This window comes from Eutrema salsugineum, unplaced genomic scaffold (genome assembly GCF_000478725.1).
Source record: "Eutrema salsugineum unplaced genomic scaffold, Eutsalg1_0 scaffold_7, whole genome shotgun sequence".
In the NCBI taxonomy this organism is placed as follows: Eukaryota; Viridiplantae; Streptophyta; class Magnoliopsida; order Brassicales; family Brassicaceae; genus Eutrema; species Eutrema salsugineum.
The window spans coordinates 14014948-14024335 of NW_006256486.1; the positions used below are offsets into that span (position 1 = coordinate 14014948).

The following is a 9388-nucleotide window of genomic DNA, read 5'->3' on the forward strand; positions in this document are numbered from 1 at the left end:
CTCTGCTGATTCCCTATGTAGTTCAGCTCCTCTTGAGTTAGACCATCTTCATTAACATTGTCAAAACTTGGCCCTTGCTCATCAAACTCGCCTACAAAGTGTATTGGCTTTTGAGTCGCCATCAGAACCTTGTCAAGCTTGCTCTGAAGCTCTCTTATATCCTTTTTCATACGCTGTTCTTCATTGGAGCCCTCTGTACGGTTTACTCTATCAAAGTCTTCGCCATAAGTATCATTAGACATGGCTAGGTTCTCGACTAGCTCCATTGCCGCATTGATTTCTTTCCCAAGAAAATTTCCATTTGAAGCTGTATCGAGTTGGTTTCTGATCTTGGGGAGTGCACCTCGGTATAAAGTACTCAAGAGGGATGCCTCTGAGAAGCCGTGGTGGGGGCATTGGTTAGTGTAGCTTCTAAACCGTTCCCAAGCTTCGCTAAAGCTCTCGTTGTTGTGCTGCGTGAAGCTTGAGATCTGGTTTCTGAGCTTAGCCGTGCGTGATGTGGAAAAGAACTTTGATAAGAACGCCAGTTTACACTGCTCCCAGGTTTGTATAGAACCCCTCGGGAGGTTCTTTTCCCACTGGTGAGCTTTATCACCGAGGCTGAATGGGAACAAGCGTAGCTTGAAGCTATCTTCCGAGACACCATTGATCTTAGTTAGGTCGCAAACCCGATCAAACTGATCTAGATGCTCAAGGGGGTCTTCTCCGGCTAGACCGTGGAACTTTGAGTTCTGCACCATATTGAGCAGGGAAGCTTTAACCTCAAAGTTGTTGTTTTGAACCGGTGGAGCTTGAATCCCAGCTCGGTATTGGTGCGCATTAGCTCGGTCATTCTCTCTAACAAAGACCGGAGGAGGTTGTCTCTGAGCTTGTGGCGGTGGCGGATGAACATGGTGGGCTTGTTGCTCGTTCCTATTAGCTTGTTGTTGGTTTTGCTGAGCAAGCCTCTCGTTCCTTTGAGCCTGTTGTTGGTTAACATAGGCTTGTTGTTCATTCCTGCCTGCCTGCGCCTGATTAGCATGAGCCTGGTGTTCGGCTTCTTGAGCCTGTTGCTCGATCCTTTGCTGTTCTGCCATTCCAAGTCGTTCAAAATGCCGTTCCCTCTCGCGAGCTCGCCTCTCAATCCGGTTGATGTTGTCGTCGTACGGTAAAGGCGGTTCTGTGCTCCGAGACCTGGTTTTCATGCACCTGAAAGCAACACAAGAACTTGCAAAGAAGTTAGTAAAACAAAGAAAGTTAAAATCTTGAGCTCAAGAACAAACAAAAGACTAATGCTCCGACAAGTTGGCAACGGCGCCAATTGATAGATAAGACTTTTTAGATCTCAGGGCTATCAATCCCCTTGTCAAAGTAGTACTAAGAGGTGTCAATCCAGACTTGTCAACGAGACACTAGTCTATGTTGTTTGTTTATTTAAGTCAAGATAAAAAGGTGAAGGTTTTACTAAGCTAAATAACAACGATTAAGCATGTAAGTAAAGTAAATGATGAGAATCAAACAAAACAAAGATGCAAATGATAACTAAGCGATTCAGATGATGATAATATGTAATAAAGCAAGAGACTTTAGACGAGATACTTGACTCGGGTGCTTCCAAGTTCAACTAGTGGGTTAATGAATCAAAACATCAAGCGGTTTCATTTAACTTTGAACTCAAGGCATGTTAATCTTCTCATGAAAGTATTAAGCATCTAAATTGATCCTCCTTCATACCAAAAATGTCTTTTGAGAAGCATCGAATCAATCAGCAATAAGAATCAGTTCAAAAATGTCATTTAAGAGAACAAACTATCACTCTCGCGATGAAAGACTCTTAAACCCTTAACCGAGTGGTTCAGACATTTCTACAAACACTTTTGATGCGAGATATGTCTCGGATCTGAACCTCAAGTGATGTGCTTGGATCCAGCCTAGAGATCTCGTCGGTTAAAGAATGAAACTTGCAGGACTAGACACCTAAACCCACTAATCTACCTTGAAAGCACCCTAATCTACTCATCTAAAGCCGCTTAAACGACTACTCACTAATCATAACGAGCTCACTGAGTCCTTTGCAAGACGTGTAGCTGGTCATGATGAGGAGTTTAATGTTAGATGATAAAAGAAATAAAGAAAGAACAAGATTTCTCATGCAAAAACGAGATATCAGATTAGAATCATCAAGTTTCACCAAAGAGGCAAGTTCTTAAAGCTAAAAACAGATAAGAGATAAGATCCTCAGGTTTTTAGTCTCAAAATGTATATATAGCAAAGGTAAAGTGTCGCGGGTCAGCCCGGAACAAACCGGGTACTGAACCGCGTTCTTGGGTTGATGGGTGAGTGCCACGGTGTGTCGGAGAGTGAAGCCAAGGTCTTCATGTCAAGGAGTGCACGTGAGTCCAGATCCAAACGAAGATCTCGTGAAGAACTCGTCAAGAACATGCATGAACCCTAGTCTTTGATCCATCTTCACGTGTGTGTTCTTGGGCAGCTTTGTTCTTGATTCTGTCTTCGTGACAATGGACCTCGGCATGAAATGCCGAGGCGCTTGGTAGTCGAGGGGTTTGGGCGAACAGGGTCCGGCATGCACGCCGAGGTCGCTACACCGAGGTGCACGTTCAACACTTAGTTGTTTCCAGCTTCATTTCTTACGTGTGCATGCCTTGATTCCAACGTGCCGACGTGTCAGCACGAGGCCTAGTTCATAATACTCCCAAAATATGAGCCTTGACTTGGCCGATGTCGAGGTAATGATGCCGAGCCCTGAGAAAACACTTAGCGCGTATCGCAACATATTTGGGCTCGTATTGACCATGTCGCCTTCCGGAAGCAGTAACTTTCAACCCACGACTCCAAATGTACTGAGACCAGTCCCATAGTCAAGATGACTCAATAAGCTCGAACTTTGATGAAGAAAGCGTCGGAGCTTGGGAAGTAGAAGGCTTCCTGGATTTCACATCTTTGAACCGCATTGGAATCACCGGAAAATAAGCTGTTTGGACCGATGTGAACTCTGGAGACTTTATCTTTCAAACCACTCGTCCGAATTGAGCGACCCCAACTGTTCTGAAAAGGTCTTTCACAGATCTCAAACTTTGATGAAAACCGGGCAAGCTGGTTCGGTCCGGAAAGGTTCCGTCCGCCGTGATCTTTGTGCTCCGCCGTTCGGTTCTCGGATGCGCGTAATGTTGGTGCACCTTCCGGAAGCTGTATCTTTCTCTCCACGGGTCCGAATTGGATGACTCCAACTGTTCTGGGATCTTTGTTTGATTATCTCCAACTTTGCTGAAGACCCTGCCAACTGGTTCGGACCGGAAGGTTCCCCGGATTGCAGATCTTTGAGACGCGCGGACAAGGACAGATTTTGGTCGAGAAAAGCTTCCCGCGGTAAGGAAAATGACCGAGGGCTGTGTACCGCGGTAAGCTTTTTGGTCGTAAAAATTCCTTCGCCTCGGACAAAACTCATCCCGTGGTATTTACGCCTGATCTTCGACCCAGGCTGACTTTGGTCGATCGGTACGGATTTTGGTCGGTGCTGAGCGATCGGTAAGCTTTTTGGTCGAGGTTGAGCGATCGGTAAGGATTTTGACCAAAGTTTCTGTCCGTCCCGGTACGCGATTTGGCCGAGAAATTCCTCCAAGCGGTTTTCACCATTTTTGACCCTTTTCTTCACCGTCTTCTTCTCTGCTCCTCTTCTTAAGCTCCAAATGACTCCCAAAGCACCTGATAAAGACTTCAAAACATGCAAAACTCTTTGGGACCTAATGCAAGCCCTAAATCCTATTTTCATGCCTAGAGACTCAATTTACATGGGAAAACACAAGATGAGGACTCTAAAATGCACTCTAAATGATGTAAAATATAGACATATCACCTTACTGACCGAATAGATCCTCCTACAGATTTTTTGTCGATCCCGAATCATCCTTATAAATTTGTAGATCTCATCGTCATCCTTATATGTTTTGTTTCTCTAATACGTGAGTTCTTGTACTAAAGATATCAATTAAGCGCTTTTGTTTTAAGTCGTTTAGCTCGACTTTTGGTGTTGGACGTGACTTATTCCAATAAAGAAGACCTTGTCCTGAGACAAGTCTTTTTCGACATCTCCTTGCTTTGCTTAGCAGGTTCTTCGTCACTCCAAAGTTCTTCTTCAAACTCTTCTGCTGCAGAACGTTTTCCTGCTTTGCTGTTGTATGGAACAGCTTCTGTGAAGACATCTTTGTCGATATTAGCAAATGAAATCCTCCGGTTTGGCCAGTCCGTTATAGCTCCGGGAGTTGCTAGGAAAGACCATCCCAGAATCACTGGATATGTTGCATCTCTTGTTTCGACAATGTAGAAGTCGACAGGCACTATGCAATCTCCTATTCTCAAAGGAATTTCATGAGCTATTCTTTGAGGTGTTGCATTTGAATCATCAGCTAGACTAATCTTTGCTCTAGTCCTGCGCAGGTGTTTAATACCAAGTCTCAAAGCAATTGCCTTGGACATCATGTTAAGACAAGCTCCAGAATCACATAGCACGTTTTTAAACATCTCTCCTCTAATAGAACAAGAGATAAGAAACTGACCTGTAGTCTTGACCTTATGGAGAATTCGAACTTGCCTTTCTCTGTAGGTGTTGGCTGGTGTCTCGAACGCAGAATAAGATTCACAAAAGAAAGCTGCAGCGTCATATTCAATGATTGAATCAATGTATGGCATCTTTATCTCGCTGCACGTCTGGTCTTCTTGGATTGAAGAGTCAGCTGAATCTTCAACACATTCCTTTGCCATCATACAAGGTAACGATTCCTGCCAATCTGGTTCTTCATCTGAAACTTGGTTTTCTTCTTCCTGAGTTGCTTTTTTAGGTGCTGGAGGCTGAAGTTGGGACAGAAAGTGTATTATTTTCCTCTCAAAACCCGGAGGAGCATCTGAGCGACCAACTCCCGCGGTCAGAGGAGTCGCGACCGTGGGAAACAAGGATTTTGGCCGCGGTCGGAACACTCAGACCCGCGGCTCCGGATGAAATCTGCTCATAGTCTGTCTTTTCCTTCTTGTACTAGTTACGAACCTCTCCAGCTTCTTTATTGGGTAGACTAGCATCATATCAACTCATACCAGGGTGTTGATGTGCATCTTGATGAGGATCTTTGGGAGATTTCTTAGAAAGCCTCTCAGTTTGCTCAATGTTGGGCATCTGCTCCATTCTTGCATCAATTTCCCATGCTTTGAGCTCGAGTTTGTTCAGCCTGTGCTCGATATCTTGCAACTCTTCGTCTGTCTTCTCTCTATACCCGGAGGTGGACTCTCTGACTTCTTTAATCTCCTGTTTTGATTCAACAATATCACTTGAGTTTTGTATGATGTCATACCCTTGTCTTGTCTGCTCTGTTGCGACTTGGTGGATCATCCCAGCTAGTGTTTGTGAGTCTTTGTGGGTTTGCTCTTCCAAAACTCGAACATGATTGGCCATATCATCGAGTTTTGTGTTGAACTCTTCAGAGATTGAATCAATTTTCTTGAGCAGGGTGTTCTCGGTGAGAATCTGCTGATCAAGGAACTGGTTTATCATTCCTTCGAGGCGTCCCAAACGTCTGCTGATCCTCAAGTTGGCCTCTTGCTGACTAGGGTTCTGAAGTGGAGGATTATAGGCGTGTGGCTCAAAGTAGGTCGGAGGTGGACCATAAGGATCTTCCCGGCGTCGAACAGTCTCTCTGCGCCAGTGGTAAGGGTGGTTTGGCTGGCTTCTCTCTGCGTCAGGTGGCTTGAGGAGTGTTATAGAAACCTTCCTCATAGTGTATATTTCGATTTATAGGATCCATATCTTCTGAAATGGAAGCAAAATAACCGAAAAATGGAAAGTTGCAGAAAAGGGGGTTATAGAGTCGATTTAGTAACCTTTCTCGGGGTTTTGCAGAAAAGAAAACGCGTGCCTTCCCTGGCAACGGCGCCAAAAACTTGATGTGTCGTGTGGTGAGGGTTTCAAGTTTTACCCTAATTGAAATCAATAGCCGCAAGTGCACAGCTGATCGATTGTAGTACTTAGGGATCGAATCCACAGGGAAGGAGGATCTTTTCCTGCAAAAAGCCTTTGAAATAAGTATAAAGTAAGGAAGTCTAGAACAAAAACGGTTTAGTGGAGGTTTGATAGTGTGTTTAAAATGTAAAAACGAAATATTAAAAGAGAATACGAGAATTAAATGACGTAATAACTAAACTTAATGAAAATGACTAAAAATGATAAAAACGGATATTTTAATGCTTAAATGAAAATGAACTAAAAAGGAAAGACAATATTGAACTAAAGCTTTAAAGAAAATCGGTGCAAATCAATGAGGAAGAAGGCGTTGGGGTTCAGGGAAGTTTTCTCAGGGGTACGAACGATTCAAAACATTGCTAGAGAGTAAATTGGTAAGATCTTAGCTTAAACTTTTCGAACTAGAGTCATAAACGTATGAATACGCCACTGTCGTGATCATAGACAGCTATCTCTCTCTACCCTGACCAGTAGGTTTCCAATCTGGCCCTAGAAGAGAAGAGATGCATTATGTTTAAGACTCGTCCTAATTCACAAATCGCCCATAGGTAGGTTTCCACTCCTATGTTTTTTTTGCTCTCCCAAACTAGATCTGATACCTGATGAACACTTTCGTGTCACCAAGCATCTGGATCAGATTGTAGTTCATGACGCTACTCTCATGCAGTACAACGAATTCAGAAGAAAAAGTTCTAAGATTCGGCTCAAAAGCTCATGGAATCCTCATCGAACATATAAATCTCCATCGAAAATCCCTTAATCCCAACAATAAAACTACTCAGACATAATGAACGAAATCAAAGACATAATATTAAGAAGTAGAATAGAAACCCAAATTGAAAAAGAAAGAACAAGGGTTCAAGAGAACAAATCTCTCTCTCCCTAAAAGCTAAAGCAAAACAAGTATTCTAAAACAATAAGAAAGATCGAATTTTTCGATTAGGGTTCCTAAGACATGTATTTATAGTGCTCAATACCTCTCTGGACGTCACTTAGGGTTTCTCCAAATGAGGGAATCATTGTGGGCTTCAGAAATGGGCTTTTGGGCTCGGAGGTTGATGGCCGCGGTCGGGAGTGCTCTGACCGCGGGGAATGAGTGGTTTGCCGCAGTCGGGATGCTCCTGACCGCGGGAAATTGCTTGTTGACCGCGGGTGGAAGTGCTTGCCGGCTGGTTTACGGGACATCTTGCTCTTCGCGTATCTTTTGATTGAACCGTTGGATTGCCAAGCTGTAAAGTGCACTGTAAAGCTGATACTTCCATCTTTAAGGTCTCCAAATTTGAGCTGGATCAGACGGTGAGAAGGCCTTCAATCAGAGGTGAACTTCTGACGGTTTGACTCTGAGCTGAAATCTGGTTTTCTATCCATTTTGTTAAGCTTTTCCCTAAGTTACCTGAAAAGAGTCTTGGAACTACAAATACTAGAAAAACATAATAAAAGTACTTAAAAGCAATTAAAAACATAGAAAAAGTATTTCAAAACGATCCATAAAAGTAGTCAAAATACGGTGTTATCCCCGGCAACGGCGCCAAAAACTTGATGCGTGCTCGTGTCAACTACGTGAGGGAACAAGTTTTACCCTTAACAAAACAAATGAAAGCCGCAAGTGCACAGCTAATCAGTTGTAGTATTTAGGGATCGAATCCACAGAGATTTGTGTGTCTGGTATTCTTCTACGGTTTTTAACTTTATGTCTAGACTAAATTGGTTTTAAAGGTTGGTTGTTTTTCTTTCGAATTAAACTAAAACAAAAGGAAGCAAATAAATCTATCCTAAAAAGCAAGTAAAGAAATCGAATGAAATGCAAATGGAATAAGTAAAATATCGAACTAAACAAAAATAAGGCAAGTAAAATATCGCATGAAAGGTAAATAAAGCAAGTAAATAACGAACTAAGGAAATTGAAATGCAGGTCTAAGAAAGCAAGTAAAAATCGATGGAATTGTAAACTACGGCTAAAAACGCTGAGCTTTTGGGAACTCTAAGGGATCATAATCGGTTTTAACACTAAGGTAGATAGATTGGGATTGACAGATAACAATATATGGGTTCTAGAGCTAGAGTACGGCGGTATGACTGCGTCACCGTCGTGATCATAACCAACTGTTTCTCGCAACCCTGACCAGTAGGTTTCCACTCTGGTCCTGGAAGGGAGAGAACGCAAGAGCTGCACAAGACTCGTCAATACTCACGATCTCGCCGCAGGTAGGTTTCCACTCCTACGGAAAAATCGCCTGTTTCATTCTAGGGCTGATACTTAATGAAAACTTTCGCAACACTAACTATCTAGATCAGATACTAGGTGATCAATCAAGCATACATGCAATAAGAACAAGAATAAACAGAGAACAGGTCGAGATCCCAGATCTATAAACCTAGATGTCTTAATCGATTATGAGAGCCCCTTTCGGGAACCCTAAGCCCAACTCGGGATCTACTCAGACATGGCTGAGTTTGACATCATCATTGGTTTTAATAAAAGTAATGAAAAACAGTAAAGAAAAGAGATAAAGAAAGCTTCTCTATTGAAGAACTCGGACTTGAACAATCTTCTACAAAAATCACCTAAAAACGGCTAAAGGAAAAGGGTTTTTGTAAAGTATGAAGGGTTCTCCCTAAAAACGACCTAAATGACATGTATTTATAGTCTCCAATACTCCATGGTCTCTAGGGTTCCGGAATTGAGGCTGGGAATGACTTTGGGTTTCAGATAAGTGGGCTTTAAGTCGGAGCTTGATTGCCGCGGTCGGGAGTACTGTGACCGCGGCAATTGGCTTGTTGGCCGCGGTCGGGAAGCTTCTGACCGCGGCAAATAGCTTGTTGGCCGCGGTCGGGTGAGTTGCTGACCGACTTCGAATGGCTCCAGGGCTAATGAAATATCTTAAGATCCAACCGTTGGAATGTCTCCAAACCAAGTGCATTTGAAAGCTGGTTGATTCTTCTATAAGTTGTCCAATTCTGAGGGTGATCAGACGGTGAGAAGGTCTACGTCTCTCCATGAGAGTTCTGACGGTCTGCATTTATCCAAAAGAGTCTTTTTGTTCCATTTTGTGCCTCTGTATCCCAAATTACCTGAAAAGTCTTTTAAAATCCGGAAACATAGAAATCCTTTGAAAACCTTTTGAAAATGGAGTAAAAAACACATGTAAAAGATATTAAAATGATCCATAAAAATGGTCAAAATCCGGTGTTATCAACGCAGGCTAAATCTCGGCGAGAGGTTTTGAAAACGCAGGAACTAAACAAAATCTCAGAGACCAAACTTCTAGACCAATATCAATCAGTATGCATCAATCGGGAATAGCCTAGAAAATTCTCACTAGCAATACAGGCATAACTAGTCCGTTAATTCGTCATGCAGAAATCTATGCACTAAGATCTAAG

At 42.8% G+C, this 9388-nt stretch overlaps 1 non-coding gene across 1 annotated transcript; it reads left to right on the plus strand.

Moving 5' to 3' along the window:
• The first annotated feature begins 378 nt into the window (after positions 1 to 378).
• Positions 379 to 485, plus strand: LOC112083252. The gene has a single exon (XR_002897542.1). It is a non-coding gene; the product is annotated as a small nucleolar RNA R71 (small nucleolar RNA).
• Positions 486 to 9388: the final 8903 nt, after the last annotated feature.